We start from the raw sequence: 10,090 nt of genomic DNA, 5'->3' as shown, positions 1-10,090 counted from the left end.
CAAAAGAGGGGGAGAGAGAGCAAAAAAGAGAGGGGAAAGAGCAAATGAGAGGGGAAAGAGAGCAAAAGAGAGGGGAAAGAGAAAGCAAAAAAGAGGGGGAGAGAGAGCATAATAGAGGGAGGAGAGAGAGCAAAAAAGAGAGGGGGGGGAAGAGAGAGAGAAAAAGACGGAGAGAGAAAGGGGGAAGAGAGAGAAAGCAACAGAGAGGGGGAGAGAGAGCAAAAGAGAGTAGGAGAGAACAAAAGAGAGGGGGGAGAGAGAGCAAAAGAGAGGGGGGGAGAGAGAGAGCAAAAGAGAGGAGGAGAAAGAAAAAGAGAGGGGAGAGAGCAAAAAAGAGGGAGGAGAGAGCAAAAGAGCGGGAGAGAGAGAGAGATAGCAAAAGAGAGGGGGAGAAAGAAAGAGCAAAAGAGAGCGGGGAGAAGTGGGGGAAGAGCAAAAGAGAGGGGGGGAGGGAGAGTAAAAGAGAGGGGGAGAGAGAGAGCAAAAGAGAGGGGGGAGAGAGAGCAAAAGAGAGGGGGAGAGAGAGAGCAAAAGAGAGGGGGAGAGAGAGAGAGCAAAAGAGAGGGGGAGAAAGAAAAAGAGAGGGAGAGAAAGAAAAAAGGGGGGGAGAGAGAGCAAAAGAGAGGGGAGAGAGAGCAAAAGAGGGGGAGAGAGAGCAAAAAAGAGAGGGGGGATAGAGCAAACGAGAGGGGGAGAGAAAGAGGGGGGGAGAATGAGAGAGAGCAAAAGAGAGGAGGGAAAGAGCAAAAGAGAGGGGGGAGAGAGAGCAAAAGAGAGGGGGGAGAGAGAGCAAAAGAGAGGGGGAGAGAGAGCAAAAGAGAGGGGGGAGAGAGAGAGCAAAAGAGGGGGGAGAGAGAGTGCAAAATAGAGCGGGGAGAGAGAGCACAAAAGAGAGGGGGAGAGAGCGCAAAAGAGAGTGGGAGAGAGAGTGCAAAAGAGAGGGTGGAAAGAGCGCAAAAGAGAGGAGGGAGAGAGAGAGAGCAAAAGAGAGGGGGGAGAGAAAGCAAAAGAGAGGGTGGGAGAGAGGTAGCAAAAGAGAGGGGAAAGAGCAAAAGAAAGGGGAGAGAGAGAAAAAGAGGAGGGAGAGAGAGCAAAAGAGAGGGGGGAGAAAGAGAGCAAAAGATGAGAGAGAGCAATAGAGAGTGGGGAGAGAGAGCAAGGGGTGGGACTGCTGTACTGAACAAAATGGCCTGTGTGAACGAGCTTTACGACTAATATCATATAATTTACTATAAAAAAAATTATAAAATATGATGAAAAAATGGAAAAAATACACACTTTTTCTAACTTTGATCCCCAAAATCTTTTACACATCTACAACCACCAAAAAACACCCATGCTAAATAGTTTCTAAATTTTGTCCTGAGTATAGAAATACCCAATGTTTACATGTTACATGGGAGAGAGAGCAAAAAAGAGAGGGGGAGAGAAAGAGGGGGGGAGAGAGAGAGAGCAAAAGAGAGGGGGGGAAAGAGCAAAAGAGAGGGGGGAGAGAGAGCAAAAGAGAGGGGGAGAGAGAGAGCAAAAGAGGGGGAGAGAGAGCAAAAGAGAGGGGGGAGAGAGAGAGCAAAAGAGAGGGGAGAGAGAGCAAAAGAGGGGGGGAGAGAGAGAGCACAAAAGAGAGGGGGAGAGAGAGTGCAAAATAGAGCGGGGAGAGAGAGCACAAAAGAGAGGGGGAGAGAGAGCGCAAAAGAGAGGGGGAGAGAGAGCGCAAAAGAGAGGGTGGAGAGAGCGCAAAAGAGAGGGGGAGAGAGAGCGCAAAAGAGAGGAGGGAGAGAGAGAGCAAAAGAGAGGGGGGAGAGAGAGAGCAAAAGAGAGGGGGGAGAAAGAGAGCAAAATATGGGGGGGAGAAAGAGAGCAAAAGAGGGGGGGAGAGAGCAATAGAGAGTGGGGAGAGAGAGCATAAGAGAGGTGGTGCGAGAAAGAGCGCAAAAGAGAGGGGGGGAGAGTGCAAAAGAAAGGGGGGAGAGAGAGCAAGGGGTGGGACTGCTGTACTGCACAAAATGGCCCGTGTGAACAGGCTTTAGGACTAATATCATATAATTTACTATAAAAAAATTATAAAATATGATGAAAAAAAGGAAAAATACACACTTTTTCTAACTTTGATCCCCAAAATCTTTTGCATATCTACAACCACCAAAAAACACCCATGCTAAATAGTTTCTAAATTTTGTCCTGAGTATAGAAATACCCAATGTTTACATGTTCTTTGCTTTTTTTGCAAGTTATAGGGCAATAAGTACAAGTAGTACTTTTCTATTTCCAAACCATTTTTTTTTTTCAAAATTAGTGATAGTTACAATGTAACACTGATATCTGTCAGGAATCCCTGAATAACCCTTCACATGTATATATATTTTTTTAATAGACAATCTAAAGTATTGCTCTAGGTCCATTTTGGTATATTTCATGCCACCATTTCACCGGCAAATGCGATCAAATAAAAAAAAATTGTTAACTTTTTCACTAACTTTTTCACAAACTTTAGCTTTCTCACTGACATTATTTACAAACAGCTTGTGCAATTATAGCACAAATGGTAGTAAATGCTTCTCTGGGATCTCCTTTGTTCAGAAATAGCAGACATATGCGGCTTTGGCATTACTTTTTGTTAATTAGAAGGCTGCTAAATGCCGCTGCGCACCACACTTGTAGTATGCCCAGCAGTGAATGGGTTAATTAGGTAGCTTGTAGAGAGCTTGTAGGGTTAAGTTTAGCTTTAGTGTAGTGTAGTAGAGAACCCAAATTATTGATCTAGGCCCATTTTAGTATATTTCATGCCACCATTTCACCTCTAAATGCGATCAAGTAAAAAAAACGTTAACTTTTTCACTAACTTTAGGTTTCTCACTGAAATTATTTACAAACAGCTTGTGCAATTATGACACAAATGGTTATAAATGCTTCGCTGGGATCCCCTTTGTTCAGAAATAGCAGACATATATGGCTTTGGCATTGCCGCCTCCTCGCGTGCTCCAGTAATCATAGAGGGAACAGGATCAGGATATGCACCAACAATGGACCGCCCACCCGCCTCCCTGCTATGGCTGGCCGGTGCTATGCTATGGCTGGCCGATGTAGAGAGGGCCACAGAGTGGCCCTCTCTACATCGAATGCCTAAATTTTTTTATTGCAGGATGCCTCAATATTGAGGCATCACTGCAATAACATGAAAGCAGCTGGAAGCGATCACAATTGCTTTCAGCGCTTGAAAACCTTGAGGGCGTACAGGCTATGTCCTTGGTCTTTAAGGGGTTAAAGGGACAGTCTAGTGAAAATTAAACTTTCATGATTCAGATAGGGCATGCAATTTGAAACAACTTTCCAATTTATTTTTATTGTTAAATTTGCTTTGTACTCTTGGCATTCTTTGTTGAGAGCTAAACCTAGGTAGGCTCATATGCTAATTTCTAAGCCCTTGAAGGCTGCCTCTTATCTGAATGCTTTGACGGTTTTTCACATCTAGAGGGCATTAGTTCATGTGTGTCATATAGATAACATTGTGCTCATGCCTGTGGAGTTACTTATGAGAGGGCACTGATTGGCTAAAATGCAAGTCATTCAAAAGAACTGAACTAAGGGGGCAGTCTGCAGAGACTTAGATACAAAAGTAATCACAGAGGTAAAAAGTATTTTTTATAACCATGTTGGTAAAATTGATTATCTATCTTGTTAAACAATAAAAAATACTGGAGTAGACTGTCCCTTTAAAGGAAAAATAAAGTCAAAATTAAACTTACATAAAGTATAGAGTGAAACATTTTAATCAACTTTCCAATTTACTTTACTTTCCAATTTACTTTAATTAACAATTTTGCTTAGTTTTCTTGGTATCCTTTGTTAAAGAGTAATCCTAGGTGAGCTCAGGAGCGTGCATGTGTCTTTGACCATCTGGCAATGTTTTTAACATTGTTTATAGCAATGTTATACATAGTTACAAACACTGCTGCTATAGATTGCTACAGACACATGCACACTCCTGAGCTCCTATCAGCCTACCTAGGTTTACTCTAAACAAAGGATATCAAGAAAAAAATAGAAGTAAATTGAAAAGTTGTTTAAAACTACATGCTCTATCTGAATCAATAAACTTTAATTTGTACTTATCAGCTGCTTGCCTAAGGACATTATGCCTTTTATATTGTTTGTAATATTGAAAAAGATTTTTCAAAGATGAAATTATTTAAAAAACAACAACTTTGGAATAAAGTTGAACATATTTGCAAATAGTAACAAAAATATTATTTGTAGTCTCTGCCTAGTATATACATGACTGTAAAAATCATCTGGCAGTATACATATAAATATAATCTGCAGCTTCCAAGGATTTCCATTCCCCCCCCCACAAACCACATATATTTCTGGTATTGCTATGGAGCACCACCTAGTGGCACTTTTTGAGTAAAGTCATAAGTTGATGCCAATATTATCTTTCTAGAGTTTTAGCAATGCTAAAATGATTCCATGGTGAATTTTGTAAAAAAAAATCATTAGACAAACATTTATAAAATATTTGTGATCAGAGCATTGGACAAAACTCCCCCCTTACAATGGAAGGCAGAATTAGTTTAATTAAGATAATCGTATTCCCCAAAATCCTCTATCAACTCCAAATGTTACCCTATGTAATAAGTAAAACTGATATAAAATTCTGGAACTTGCATATGTTTTCATTTATATGGGCAAAAAAAAACCCATAGCATTAAACGCACAAGAATGATAAGTACAGTGGATGCTGGGGGGATGGCGGTACCTGACATAGAGATGTATAGCCGGGTGACCAAAAGAAAGTATGTACTGGACTGGTTGACAGGTCAGGAACATTTTACTATACCAGATTTAGAGTAACAAGCAGTGGAACCCTGGTCCCTTGCAATGTTACAACATATGAGCACCACCAAAGCTGATAAATATTGACTAAAATATCCACTACTCCAGCAACCAGTGTATGCCATAAATTAAAAGCACACCACAAAGTAACTAAACTCCTGCCGCTACAGGGTAATCCAAATGTTATCCCCGGCTTCACCACTTCAGTATTTAGAACCTGGAAAGAACTAGGAATAGACACAATCTCTAAATTAATAAATGTAAATGAACAGACCACTCAGACTTTTACACAACTACAAACAAAATACAATACACAGGGAGACTTCCAAAGATGAACAGCGCACTTCATGAAAAAGTGGGGGCCGTATATCCTAACTCTAAACAACGAACAGCAAACTCAAATAATATATCCGATAAGGAACTCTGAATATATACTAAACGCCCAACTCAGGGGGGAATGGCAACTAAATCTGAATGGATAGACCACATAAACAAAAATAAACCTAATAGACGAGTCAAAAATGTTTGGAGAGCACCCTGGGGATGGAATAAGATGCATAAACAAAGATCTTATAGATTAAACTGAATAACTCATTTGGTATCATTAATGTAAGATTCAACTATGAGTGTACGAGTAAGCAAAGAGAAAGATAACCCAACTAGTGGTCCCTGGTCTAGGGAGTGTGTGTTGACTGTGTTGATTTGGTTTTATTATATTTATTTTATTTTGTTTATATGAAAACTGAAAAACTGAGGACATGTATACAAAATGTATCTACAATATTGAAGACTAACTCAAAGAGGCCAGTTTATTAAAGGTCTTGCGGATCAGGTCCGCAAGACCTCGCTGAATGCGGAGAGCAATATGTTCTCCGTATTCAGCATTGTACCAGCAGCTCACAAATCGTAAAGCTAAATTCTCAACCAGTTTAAACAGCGGAATGTTAAACTTGTATACTATGTTTTTCATATAAATAACATTATTAATATATATATATATATATATATATATATATATATATATATGTATATATTTTTTTTTTTTATCAACTCCATTGTCTTTCACATTGTGGCTGCTAAGCCATTTCAATTATTCACACTGCATTTAAACATTGATTTCACTTCCTTTTTAGTAAAGATAACTGTTAAAAAAAATGTTGTTGTTGTTTTGTTCTTTTTTAGTAGACCATAACATTTTAGAAAGTAATTTTAGTTAATAGAAATAACCAATAATAACAATGGCAAAAAGTGATTTTTGGAAATGTAAACAGTAGTAGAGGAGTCATTATTTCCTAAATATTTTAAATACAAGGTCCCAAACGCCCCCCCCCCCACCCCCCCCCCCCCCCCCCAAAAAAAAACTCGGAATTCTATTCAACTGAAATGATAAGAAATACAGTTGTCACTTTGCACCATCTTGCAATGTATACAGAAAATGAGAAGGAATAAAATAACTAACCATAAAAATATTAGCTATTACATAAATAAATGATTGCTCATTTTGACAATATCTATGTATGCTCTTACCCATTTCTACATTCACATAGTGTAGTAACATCAAAAAAACGCTACTACCAGAAAATACCAAAATTGAATTTCACAACATCTATTTTTAAAATATAAAATTTATACTCTAGAGAAGACTTGTGCAAGCAAGACATTTTCGGTTTGTCCAAAATTTTCGTACCAAATATTAGGGGAATATTCGTTTCCCCAAAAGTTGGTTGACTACAATATTCAGCATTTGTTTAATTTAAAACGAAGCGAATGCTGAATTTTAGTTAAAATGAATGTAAATGTTCAAAACTACAGGTGAAAAGTTCACCTGTAGCTAGAATACTTACCGTTACACACTCTGGTGAGCGTGCTGGCCTTATCCTTTTCTTGCCAGAGCCCGGTTGTGCTAAAAGCAGGCTAAACACTCTTGGTTCCCAGGACTTGCACTAACTTTAGCCTCATGTTAGAGATTGGGTTAGCACAAATTACTTAATCAAGTGACATTGAACCCAACATTTGTTTTGACATTAAAATATCTAAATAAGTAGATTGTTTTAAAAAAACAAGCTCTTTAATGTATGTGTGTGTATATATATATATATATATATATATATATATATACACACACACTACTATGCATCTATTTAAAAATATATTTTTAATTTTCGTTGACATGTTTATATTGTAAAAATGTATTTACCGGGATAGTTTTATTTCATGTTACTACTAAGTAGAAAATTCCTATGTAAAAATCGAAATAAAAATCTTTTGTACCTTTAATTTAACTAAGTACAAATTCAAGTTAGTGTTTAAGATAATTGCCCACACTCAAATTCTTTTAGTTGTTAAGAAAAACTAATACACCGCGATGCAGACCGCTCCAGATCCCACGAAGGCTGCAAATGCCACCGGAAGTGCTGGGGAAGCAATGGTGTGTAACAGCCGAGGGGGTGCACGCCAGAAAGTGGCAGGTTCCGCCGCAAAGTAGAAAATCAAAAAAGGAAACGGCTGCACACTACAGGTAATTAGTTAAAAAATAACTTTTAATATAGAAAAATAAAAACAAGATACATAGAGGCAGCAGGAACAGAAATCCTTATGCGTTTCGTGCCTGTACTTGGCACTTAGTCATAGGAATACCTTCTGTCGTAATGACCCTCCATTTAAAGGGGCAGTATCCAATCACAAAGTGAAGAAAAAACACATGTGAAAACAATAAAAACATACATAATACAATTATTTAAACATGGAGTTTCAGAGAAGAAGAGGGAGCAATGGAAAGGGTTAACATTAATAGAATCAGGTGTATAAGGAATATGAAATAAAAATTCCAATAAAATATGTAGTGGCAAAATAATGTTAATAAAAATAGTGATACTTAAAGGGCCACTGTAAGTAAATATTTTCTATGCCTGTTACTAACTAACTACCCCAAATACGCTTTTTATCAATAGCATTTCATTAACATATCTCTACCGTATATCAGAAATCTTGTCTGCAAATGTAATTGTTTTCCAAACCCACTCTGTGGGTATCCTTTGCTCTGTACCAATCCGTTTACAATACCTAGGTTTCAAAATGGTGCTTTAAACACAAAGTTATTGGTTTAAGTATTTTGAACATGCAGTGCTGAAAATAGTGGGCAGGATAGCGTGACATCATCAGCGAATAAAAGATATAACTTTTAGAACGTTATGAAACTTCGTTTTGGAGAAAATATAGGTCAGTAGGTTTTAATTAATGTTTATTAACTTTAATATGTTAGTTGTTTAGCTTAAAAATTATAACAGAAAGTAATCCTTTAAAGGGACATAAAACCTAATTTTTTTTCTTTCATGATTTAGATAGAACATAAAATTTTAAACATCTTTCTAATTTACTTCTATTATCATATTTTCTTTGTTTTCTTGTTATCCTTATTTAAAAAAGCAGAAATCTAAACTCGAGTGTGCACGTGTCTGCAGCACTATATAGCAGCAGTTTTGCAACAATGTTATACATTAGCAGAAGCACTAGATGGCATCACTATTTCCTGTCATGTAAGGCTTCAGGCATGTGCACGCTACCTACCTAGGTATCTCTTTAACAAAGAATAACATGAGAGTGAAATAAATTTGATAATAGAAGTAAATTGGAAACTTTTTAAAAATTGTATTCTTTATCTGAATCATGAAAGATTGTTTTGGGGTTTAATGTCCCTTTAAGCTATAACATTAAGTTATAACATTTCTAAATGCCAAACTACAATAAAACAAGGCCAACCCTGCCACGAAAAGCCATAAGCAATAAAACCATAAGCCAAATAAAGAAATATAAACTAAACAAGGGGACCATCTGTGTTACATTTAGTACAAAAATACACAAATATACATGTGTCCTCTGAGCATGTTTAACATACATGATCTATGATATAGAATATATGCAATCTATGGAAAAAAAATACACTAAGTATTACATAATGGTAATATAAACCATGTATAATAGCTTATAGAGGCTTAGGTGCATATTTTTCAAGTTCCGTATGGAGCTTGATGCCCCGTGTTTAAAAAAAAACGCTGTTCCATAACCTGTCTGCCTGCTCAGAGGCGGCAGACAGAAATCAACCTGATCGAATACGATTGGGTTGATTGACACCCCCTGCTAGCGGCCGATTGACCGCGAATCTGCCGGGGGCGGTATTGCACCAGCAGTTCACCAGAACTGCTGGTGCAATGATAAATTCCGAGAGCGTATTCTGTCGGCATTTATCGATGTGCAGCAGACATGATCCGCAATATCGGATCATGTCCGCTTGCACATTAATAAATAGGCCCCATAGAATATAGTGTATGAACAATACTGCAACGTTAAACGATAATGATTATACCAAAGGATAGTCAGTGCATTGGCTACTGGTATTAAGATAATCGTAAAAACCACAAGGGAGATTTGTATTTTAATCCACAAAATAGCACATATCCCATTATCTATTGAAACCTAAAGGGGTAATGGTTCTCAGTTTATATATCCAATAGAGCTCATGTTTTTGTAGTAGTTTAAATTTATTACCACCTCTCATTGGGGAAATAACCTTATCAATGACTTTCACAGACATGAAATTTGTGATTCATGTGCACTAAATGAAAATGTCTAGCTACTACCGAGTCTTTGTTGAAGTTTTTTGTATCTCGTATGTGCTCCCTGACTCTAGATCTGAGCTCCCTGGTCGTTTGGCCTACATATTGTTGGGAACATTCCAAAAGGTACACAACAAATTCGGTCCTACAATTGGTATAAAAATCTACAGGAAAGTTTTCCTGGTTCACTAAACTCGTGAACGTCTCGTTATGACTCACAACATCACAAGTCATGCAGGTTCTTGTGCCACATCTGTATGTACCCTTTTTCCTGATCCAATCACTCCCAGAGGAGTGTATGTTACTAATCATACTTGGGGCCAACCTAGTTGCTAGGGTAGGAGGCTTCTTGGAGACAAATTTACAGCTGTGATAGATGTTATTTAAGTGTTCATCATAATTTAGAATATAGAGATTCTTTCTCAATATCTTACAAATATCATTAAACTGTTTAGTGTATTCAGTAGTGAATACAACTGTCTTTAGAAAAATACTTTTCCTTTCTTTTTTGTGTGAATGACATCATACTGTGTTCTATTCTTTATACCATTAAATGAATCATTAAGATCTCTATCATTATACCCCCTTTGTTTTAATCTATTAGTCAGATCTTTGGACTGTGTATGAAAACTTACATTTAAGAA

This window comes from Bombina bombina, chromosome 5 (assembly GCF_027579735.1).
Source record: "Bombina bombina isolate aBomBom1 chromosome 5, aBomBom1.pri, whole genome shotgun sequence".
In the NCBI taxonomy this organism is placed as follows: Eukaryota; Metazoa; Chordata; class Amphibia; order Anura; family Bombinatoridae; genus Bombina; species Bombina bombina.
Note: the sequence above shows the minus strand (reverse complement) of the source record.